Below are 10,423 nucleotides of genomic sequence, written 5' to 3' on the forward strand. Positions count from 1 at the left end.
CTATGAATAAAGTGTCTGTATTTAAAGTATAGGACCTTAAAGATCTTGAGCCTCAGTAGGAGTTCATTAATGTAACTTTCCAAAGGCTTTAAAGATGGCTATGACTTTGCTCACCACACAGCTCATACCTAATTGGAAAGAAAGAAAACTCTTTCCAACATTCTGCTTTTATATACAATTGTTCCTATTACCTTATGAAAATGCAGTAACAATTTCTAAAGGAAGCAGTTCACAAGCATTTTCTGTAGGCTGGTTTAGCTAAAGGACTAAAACAGTTCCTGCTAAGTTTGAGTACAAAATGGATGAATTTTTTAGAAACTTAGTGATTGTTCGATTATTTTTTTTTGCTGATTCTGGTGACATTCAAGAGCATCTTTACAAGACACATATTTTGTACATATTCTGCAGACCAGCACATGTTATAGATTTGCCGTAGTAAGAAAAGAATAAGAATATACATGACCTGGATCCACTAAAGACTAACTGGTGCCAAGAGGATGTGGAGAAATTCACATCCTTTTTCAAACTGTGGGAACCATTTGGAGTATGGAATTTGGGTTTGTCAATTAAACTGTTTGTCAATGGAAGCTCAGGTTTCAAATTCCTTGGGGCAGAACCTGAGCTGCTATAAATTGCTGTAGCTTCAATGAAGTCAGGAGAGCTACGCTGCTTTACACTAGGTGAGGATCTGGCCTCTTGGTTGCTATGGGTTGCTTTAGTTTTGTGGTCTGGATTTGGTTTTTTTGATAGAAACAATACTCCCAGGAGTCTTTAAAACAATTGTGTCTCACTCAACTCAGGTGGATGTCTACTAACCCAGAATACTTGACAGCACCCACAAGGAATCTTCTGTGATCCTTGGAATTCAGGCAGGAAAAGAGAGTACTATAGTACAGATGTATGAGAAATTACATCTTTCAGTTCCAAAGCAGCATTATAAATACAATTTCTGACTGTCTCCTTCCTGGAATAAAAGTGATTAACTCTGACTTTGTAAAATCATCCACTACAGATAACTTGGACATGTAACTAGGGCTGTCAAGCGATTAAAAAAATTAATCGCAATTAATCGTGCTGTTAAACAATAATGGAATACCCTTTATTTAAATATTTTGGATGTTTTCTACATTTTCCAGATATATTGATTTCTATTACAACACAGAATAAAAGAAGTGTATAGTGCTCACTTTATTATTGATTACAAATATTTGCACTGTAAAAAACAAAAATAAATAGTATTTTTCAATTCACCTCATACAAGTACTGTAGTGTAATCTCTATCATGAAAGTTGAACTTACAAATGTAGAATTATGTACAAAAAATAACTGCACTGAAAAACAAAACAAAGGCCACTCAGGCCTACTTCAGCCAATCGCTCAGACAAACAAACTTGGTTACAATTTGCAGGAGATAATGCTACCTGCTTCTTGTTTACAGTGTCACCTGAAAGTGAGAAGAGGCGTTTGCATGGCACTGTTGTAGCCGGCGTCACAAGATATTTACGTGCCAGATGCGCTAAAGATTCATATGTCCCTTCATGCTTCAGCCACCATTCCAGAGGACATGTGTCTATGCTGATGATGGGTTCTGCTCAATAATGATCCAAGGCAGAGTGGACCTATACATGTTCATTTTCATCATCTGAGTCAGATGTCACCAGCAGAAGGCTGATTTTCTTTTTTGATGGTTCAGGTTCTGTAGTGTCCGCATCTGAGTTTTGCTCTTTTAAGACTTTGGAAAGCATGCTCCACACCTCGTCCCTCTCAGATTTTGGAAGGCACTTCAGATTCTTGAACTTTGGGTCGAGTTCAGTAGCTATTTTTAGAAATCTCACATTGGTATTTTCTTTGCATTTTGTCAAATCTGCTGTGAAAGTGTTCTTAAAACAAACATGTGCTGGGTCATCATCCAAGACTGCTATAAAATGAAATATATGGTAGAATGCGGGTAAAACAGAGCAAAAGACATACAGTTCTCCCCCAAGGAGTTTAGTCATAAATTTAATTAATGCATTATTTTTTAAACGAGCATTGTCAGGGTTCCTTCCCCACTCTGAACTCTAGGGTACAGATGTGGGGACCCGCATGGAAGACCCCCCCCAAGCTTATTCTTACCAGCTTAGGTTAAAAACTTCCCCAAGGTACAAACTTTGCCTTGGCCTTGAACAGTATGCTGCCACCACCAAGCGTTTTAAACAAAGAACAGGGAAACAGCCCACTTGGAGACGTCTTCCCCCAAAATATCCCCCCCAAGCCCTACACCCCCTTTCCTGGGGAAGGCTTGATAATAATCCTCACCAACTGGTAGAGACCCAAACCCTTGGATCTTAAGAACAATGAAAAATCAATCAGGTTCTTAAAAGAAGAATTTTAATTCTAGAAAAGGTAAAAGAATCACCTCTGTAAAATCAGGATGGAAAATACTTTACAGGGTATTCAGATTCAAAACACAGAGGATCCCCCTCTGGGCAAAACCTTAAAGTTACAGAAAATAGGAATAAACCTCCCTCTTAACACAGGGAAAATTCACATAAAACAAAAGAAACTAATCTGCTTTGCCTGGCTTACCTATACTGGTTGCAATATTGGAGACTTGGATTAGGATGGGTTGGAGAAGATGGATTTCTGTCTGGCCTCTCTCAGTCCCTAGAGAGAACAAAAATGAGCATGATAGACAGATGGCCTTAAAACGCTTGGTGGTGGCAGCATACTGTTCAAGGCCACAGCAAAGTCTGTACCTTGGGGAAGTTTTTAAACCTAAACTGGTAAGAATAAGCTTAGAGGGGGTCTTTCATGCACGTCCCCACATCTGTACCCTAGAGTTCAGAGTGGGGAAGGAACCCTGACAAGCATCATCAATGTGTCCTCTGGAATGGTGGCTGAAGCATGAAGGGGCATATGGATGTTTAGCATATCTGGCACATAAATATCTTGCAACGCTGGCTACAAAAGTGCCATGTGAATGCCTGTTCTCACTTTCAGGTGACATTATAGATAAGAAGCAAGCAGCAGCATCTCCTGTAAATGTAAACAAACTTGTTTGTCTTAGCGATTGGCTGAACAAGTAGGATTGAGTAGACTTGTAGGCTCTAAAGTTTTACATTGTTTTGTTCTTGAGAGCAGTTATGTAACAAAAAAAAAAAAAATCTACATATGTAAGTTGCACTTTCATGATAAAGAGATTGCACTAGTACTTGTATGATGTGAATTGAAAAATACTATCATTTTTACAGTGCAAATATTTGTAATAAAAAATAAAGTGAGCACTGTACACTTTGTATTCTGTGTTGTAATAGAAATCAATATATTTGAAAATGTAGAAAAACATCCAAAAATACTGAATAAATTTCAATTGGTATTCTATTGTTTAACACTGGGATTAATTTTTTTTTAATCGTAATTAATTTTTGAGTTAATTGCATGAGTTAACTGCGATTGACAGCCCTAGTTGTAACCATAATTTTATTTAAAAGAACAATCAAGATAATTGCTGTATGGAACATGAGGCCTTTTCACTTCCTAAATAATGCTTGCTCATTCATATTTAGATAATTCCCTGTGACTAGTTGAATTCTGATTGATTTTTTCCGTCATTCATTTTAAATATGTAGATTCAAGAAACTGACATTGAACACAAACAGAGCAGGCAGTCCTGAATTTTATCACAAATTATAAGATGATTATTCTGATCTAAAAATGCTGTAAAAATATTGGTAATATCACTAAGTCATCACTTTCCTTTTCCAGAATACCTAAATCTATTTTTTTTAATAAGGTAAAAGTCATGCTGAGTGAGGAAAGAATTTATCCATGTCTTCCAAAACAGAGATAAGGACTATATATTAGATATATCCTGAGGTTCTTTTCTTAGCTGTGAGTGACTTAGTCTAACCCTGAAGTGATGTGTAAAGTGATGTAAATTACACTCCCTTTTGACGCTCTCCAATGTATAAGTGAATATAGGAGGCAAGTTGTTTTAAGTAACATGCCAAGGAGCCAAAAGGAGGTTTTAAGAATGTCAATTAAAAACAGAGGATGGCCCGCCTTAAACCTAAACTTCCTAACACTCTCCTGTGACATTTCTTGCTACAGTCCTTTCTTTCTGGCTTCGTAGCCTGCAAAGTTAAACCAGTGTAGACTCTTGTACAGTCACTTAGTCTCAGTGGGTCAAAATCAGAAGTAAGGGGGAGGACTATAACTAAGTAAATAACTCTAGGACAGTTTAGACTAAAGGAATCTAAGCTGGTAATATTTTTTGTAGAAACATAGGGATTCTCATACTGGAACTCAGTGGCCCATCTAGTCCACTGTGTTGTGTCCGACAGTGTCCAGTGCCAGCTGCTTTTCAGTAAGGTGCAAGAAACATGAAAAGTGTCTAATCCTCTTTTGATTTGTGTTAAACTCCTGGTTTCTGATATATTGTGGCAATGGGTTCCACGGGTTATTTTGTCAATGGGTAAAAACATTGAGGGGTCCAGAAAAAGGTGAACATTATTTTCATTTAGTCTCCCCCTCTAGAGTCACCTCTGAATTTGGAATGTGTGTCCTACCAGATCTGACACCTTCCAGTGTCCTACCGGATATGAAACTTAGATGGACTCTTAGGAGCAGGTAGCACCTCTCCCAGGTCAGCTAGATGTTAGCATCTCCTGTTGACCCAGTACCAGTCTAATTTTATCTAAACTTCTATAGATTATAGATCACAAGACTCATTTTATAATGAAAATGGGATATAATGTTTTAAAACTTACTTTACAACGTGTCTTCAGAAAGCAGTAAAAGCTGTATTCTTTACCATTATGGAGCTACGGGAATTTAGATCATCATCTGCAGATTGCTCTTACTGCTGTAGGTGAGGAATTAGCCAACTGAAATAATGCATATAGTAATCTTTTCAGTATTGTTCAGTAATCCACAAAAAAAAAAAAGAAGCTAAGTTAGGCGCTTAATTAATGCCAGAATTAAGGTTGCCTGTCGAACCTTAATTCAGCCCCTTTGTGCCTATGGACTACAATACAGTCTTTAATTACACTTTCTCTCTCTTGCTGCCCTTCCCATCTGATCCTTCCCTTATGCCCCCTGCAGCTATCCTCCATGAACTCCCATGGCTCCTGATACCCTCTCACTCTACTTCTATTTCGGACCAGCCACACTGATATACCCACCCTCCAGATCTGACCTCCTTTCCTCACTGTTCCTATCCAACTCTCATCCCCTCCTGCTGTTCCTGCACAGGACTCTTGTCTCCCACTACTTCTCCCTTCTTTCCAACTACTGTTGCCCCTCCTCTACTTCTCCACACCCCCTAGTTCCTCCAGCCCCTTTTCCATGTGTTCACCCTGCCCCCCAACTCTTCATCTCTCTGCATTGTAAGTCAGGCTTCTTCCTTCTCCTCCTCACTCTCTGGGTGTAAGCAGGGGAGCACTGAGAGAACAGGCAGAGGCTCCCTGCTCTCAGTTCTGGTGCCCAGCAACACAGTGGCCCAGAGCAGCAACTGCAGAGGAAGTCTTCTTCAGCCAAGGTAGCCCAAGGATGGAGAATGCTCAGTTGCTCTGTGAGGATGGCGTATGGGCAGCCTGTTCAGCACAGAGCTGCTGCGAGGGGAAGGTGCATACTCAGTACAGATGAAATCTTTGGAGACTTTAGCTGCCAAACTAAAGTCTCTACTGAACATGTTCAAAAGCTCATAACTTGGCCAAACTTATCACTTTTTCATAGGAACAGCAAAAGACACATCCCTGATGCAACAGCAACGTCCCTGCCAAATTTCATGTCCCTGCTCCAAAGCATGGAGGTGTTAAAGCTTCTAAAAGAGTTTCTACAACCAATTCATTAACTTGGGCAAAGCACCATATTTTCCCCATAATCTCATTCTTGGAAACAGCAGAACCATTTTTGCTGAAACCTTCCCAAAAAACTTCAGCCTGATGCAGACACCTGGCATAGAAATTTTCAGCCCAAACAGTCAAAGTCTGGCAAAGATTTAAGCAACTGTAAACAGGTTCTTATAATGGGAAGTGTTGGGCAACCTTAGCTATAGGTGTTGCACCACCCGCAACAACTTATTTGCATCTTTTAGCAGGGCCATAGTTACTTTTTACACTAATTATTATGTAAGCAGGGGAATAGTCCACTATTGTGGGGAACTTTCCTGGCTTCTGCACTACCCCGGTGAAATGGGCTAGCAAAAGGATATGAGTCCTTGCTCCCACTTCCTTTACCCAATGGCCTCCCTTCCCTTGAGGGTTCCCCTTCCACTCTCCTGTCTGGAAGAGTCCTCGTAACCCAAACAAGGCTGGGCCCAGGATTCCTGGGGGGCTCGACCCTCAACCCTGCTGTGGTCACCTAGGACAGGGGCTAGGGTGTCCCCACTCCGGGGTACTCTCTCAACACTGGGCACTTCTCTGACCCACTGACCATTACATACAAGTTAAAGTTATTTAATCAACAATTAATTTTAAAAAGAATAAGGAAAAATGGGAAAGGTTAAAGGAAGCACATCAACCCCGCTCTGTGGCAGGGAACATCACAAACAGTGTCTCTGGAATGTCAGGGCAGTTCACAGTCTGTTCCTTGTAAGTCCCAGGCCTTCTTCTCAGGCCCTGGCTGTGCTGCAGGGATGCTGTGGGTTGGACACTTGCTCTGGTGGTAGCCACACGCTCTCAGGCTCTAAGTGGTAGGACCCTTCTTCGCAGTGTCGCCCCCGCCCTGTCGAGGTTACGATCCAAGCCTGGCCTGCAGAGCCCCTTGGCTGAGGCGTCTCCCTGTGCTGGGCCCGCTGCCCAGGGTCCCCCTCGCTCTCCCCAGCTGCTCACCACACCCAGCTCCAGACTGCTCCAGCCCCAGCTCCACCACTCTGTCTCTGCACTGCTGCTGCTCTGCCTCCAGCTCCCTGGGCTGCTTCTTTGGCCCCTCTGGCTCTGGTTGCTGCAGCTCTGCTCCCAGGACAGGTCTGCTCTACAGGCTGCTTGTGTGACTCTGCTCCCAGCACTGACCTGCTTCCTGGGCTGTTTTTCTGGCCCTCTGGCTCTGGTTGCTGCAGCTCTGCTCCCAGGGCAAGTCTGCTGTCTCTGGGCTGTGCCTCTGGCTTTGGGGCTGCAGCTCTGCTCCCAGGACAGGGTCTGCTCTCTCTGGGCTGCTTTTCTGGCCCCTCTGGATCTGGCCCAGCTCTGCTCCCCAACTTAGCTTGGGCCCCTGCTTTCTCCTTAGCTCGGCCCCACTCTGTCTGACCCAGGCAAATCCAGCTCACGCGGAGGACGGGACCTCCCTGGCCTCCCGACTCCCTGATTAGCCTGCCCACCCTGTCATTCAGCCTGACCTGGAGCATTGGCCTCTCCCCATTGTTCCTGGGGACTATCAGTCTCAGGGTCCTGATTTTCCATAGACCCTTCCCCTTTGAGTACTGGGAGCTAGCCAACCAAAACACCCCCACTGACTGTTAGTAAGGGGGCAATAGTCCCCTTACAGTTAGTCAACCCATTTTGGGCTGGATCTCATCTAGAAAGACCTCTTTGTGCTTAACAGAGTGGGGGGGGGGGGGGGGGGGGGAGTCAAGGCCTGCAATCAAAGCTGACTGGAAACCCCCCCCCATTCATAAACATACTCACAAATCATAAGAGCACCAGCTCTTGTTTGCTATTATTCATGGATTGATGTTATTTTTTTAACTGTAAGTATTTGGACAACTGCTGGATCTTCCTGAAAGTTTTCATTAATTCCCCCAAAAGTTTCATGAACACAATTCATTGTTTGCCTGAAAATTTGAGGCAAAAGTACATTATTTGTTATTCATCCATTTACTGGTATAAAACATTTTTGTCATCTAATCAGGGAACTCAAACAATATCATGTGATTTACATTACCGACAACATCATATTCTGACAAGCAACTAGTCAAAATGAATGGTTCATACAACCTGCAGGCTGACAATTGTGTGTCCAAACAGTCAGCATATATCTACACAAATATATTGGCAGAAATCAGGATTGGTGTGTGAATAATTTACAAAGAGAGCTAATTCACTACAAATACTATTCACAACAAATAATTCAACTTGCTCCGATCACATGCACCCAATGTTTCTGTATGCTAAGGCTATGCTAACTGGCAGACAATGTGCACTTACCCTGAAATACCCACTACTGGACAGGTGTGTCTTTGCAGCAGCCCTGCATCCATTTCCCCCTTCAAGCAACAATTTAAATGAACTCCACACAGACTTTATTTTTGTTCAACAATTGCCCCTTCTCCCAGGGCCTAATGCATTTGTCTCAAACAGAAGACAATACTCAGTCCTGGGGCTTCTCTTCTCTTCTGTCCTCCCCGCCCACCCCCAAGTCTGATCTGGAGTCATTTCTGCTCCCATAGAGTCTGCTCTCCCTAGCCCTCCATTCTGGCTCTCAGGCCCAAATCCTTTCCCCCAAGTCCAGGGTCTTCCAGGAGACCTGTGTAACTTCTGCTCATACCAGTTCCTCCAGAAACTTCCCCAGCTGCTTCCCTCAAGCCCCTTTCAGCAGGTCCTTGGGTGAGAGAGATCCACAAGTAACAGCTCTCTGCAACCTGCAGGAACTGTTCCCAGTGTCTGGCACAGGTGTCTGCTCTTAACCCCCCACCAGGTAATCATTCCATGTGTACAGGCCCCTGCTCCCTCTTAAAGGGGCCAGTCACGTGGTGACACTGACATATCAAAATACTGTTAGCTGGATTTGTGTTGGAGTAGTGAGGACATCTTGTGGCCTGTTTGAAAAAAATCTAGGTCTCTATATTTTCCCCGTCCCCCCCAGGGATATATTTAATACTCGATGCTCCTTCTTAAAGGATCAAGTTAGAGCAAAACTGAAGTAACCTGTACTGTATCTGCATCATCTCTGTCTTTCATCTTGTAAATAACATGCTAATTTAATTTTTTTAGATCTATTTAGGAAATTATCAAGTTTACAAATCCTTGACTGTAAATATCAGAACCAAAACAATCATTACAATAGTTAGCTTTTGTTTAAAGAGACATTAGACAGGACTATGGTCAGATATTTCTACTGGACAGGGTGTTATATTGCAGAGTAAGCATCATTACAACACTGTCATTTCTAGTGATTTTAATAAATTGAGTGAAATCTCTATAGACACATATTTAACAGAACAGGTAGGTCTATCAAATGTTAATATTCAAAAAAATTTGACATGTATGATGAGCTTTCTTTTTGGCAGGTGAATTTACTTTGATTACTGAATTAAAGGTAATCAAATATCTAAGTATCTATCGGTGCTCTGTCTCTTTTGTTGGGTATGTAATTGGTGTATTAATTTTTCCATAACCACAAACTCCCATTTTCTTTGAACCATTTCTCAATGGTTGGGCTATTTTTCCTTTTTCCAGTGAGAGGCTAACAGTAGCTGAGCAGCTACTAGCAGATGAGAAATTAATTCTTCATTTTCTTCTGGGTGACCATCTCCTCGAGGAAGCCCCAAAAGGATTACCAAAGGATCAGCTGGTAATAAATGTCCAACAATTTGTGATATTTGGTTATGGATTGTATCCCAATATTCTGACTGGACATGTCCATCATATATGCATAAAATCTCTTCTTTCACCACAATTTCTCCAACGTTTATTGCCATTCAGTCTGTATATTTTTTAACTTGACTCTTCTTGGGGACCATTGAAACAGTATCTTAAAGGAATTTTCTTTTATTGTGCTACAGACTGAGTTTGCTGGTCCTCTTTTCCAAATCAAACTCCATTCTGTCTATTCATATCCTTTTCCCAGTGTATCATATATGGACATGTTTGTTAGGAAAGCTGTCTACAAAGATTGATATAAATTAGCTATAATTTTCATTTCCTAATTGACTAGATGCCACTGCTTTTATACAGAAAGCTAACTTTAATAGAACAGGTTGTCTAGAAAGTTCAGAAACAATGCCTGAATTGAAAGCATTGGTACCAAGGGAGAATGGGCCAGTTAAAGTAAGTTTTGATCTCTAAGTAGGTTTCTTTACTGAGTAGGAGGCCAACTGTGCATATGCCATGTCTCTCCCAATCTTTGAAGCTCTCTGATTTGTGATTTGGATAAGATCTGTCTTATTTGTAATGGGTGTCATTGGTGAATGAAAAGAACTTATTTTTAGTTCTATCCCAAACTCAGAGTAGCCTTTGTCAAAGTTTCTGGAGGGTGTGAATTTTTATTAATCCATGGTAGCTGTAATAAATGGAGGGAGGGGGGAGCTCCCTTTTACGGGCACCCAGCCAGCCAGTTAGCTATAAAGTCCCTCTTGGTGGCTGTTCTCTGCTTGCTTTACTTGTAAAGGGTTAATAAAATTCCCCAGGTAAAGGAAAAGGAGTGGGCACCTGACCAAAAGAGCCAATGGGAGGGCTAGAACTTTTTAAAATGGAGAAAAAACTTCTTTTTGTCTGTGTGTTGT

General features: G+C 41.8%; 1 long non-coding RNA gene across 1 annotated transcript; it reads right to left on the reverse strand.

Annotated features, from left to right (window-relative positions):
* Window positions 1–1,894: 1,894 nt before the first annotated feature.
* LOC141986482 (uncharacterized) lies at window positions 1,895–4,803 on the reverse strand. The gene is made up of 3 exons (XR_012639288.1): window positions 4,752–4,803; window positions 2,569–2,646; window positions 1,895–1,915 (listed from the first exon to the last, which is right to left on the reverse strand). It is a non-coding gene; the product is annotated as an uncharacterized LOC141986482 (long non-coding RNA).
* Window positions 4,804–10,423: the final 5,620 nt, after the last annotated feature.

Source organism: Natator depressus, chromosome 1, assembly GCF_965152275.1.
Source record: "Natator depressus isolate rNatDep1 chromosome 1, rNatDep2.hap1, whole genome shotgun sequence".
Lineage (NCBI taxonomy): Eukaryota > Metazoa > Chordata > Testudines > Cheloniidae > Natator > Natator depressus.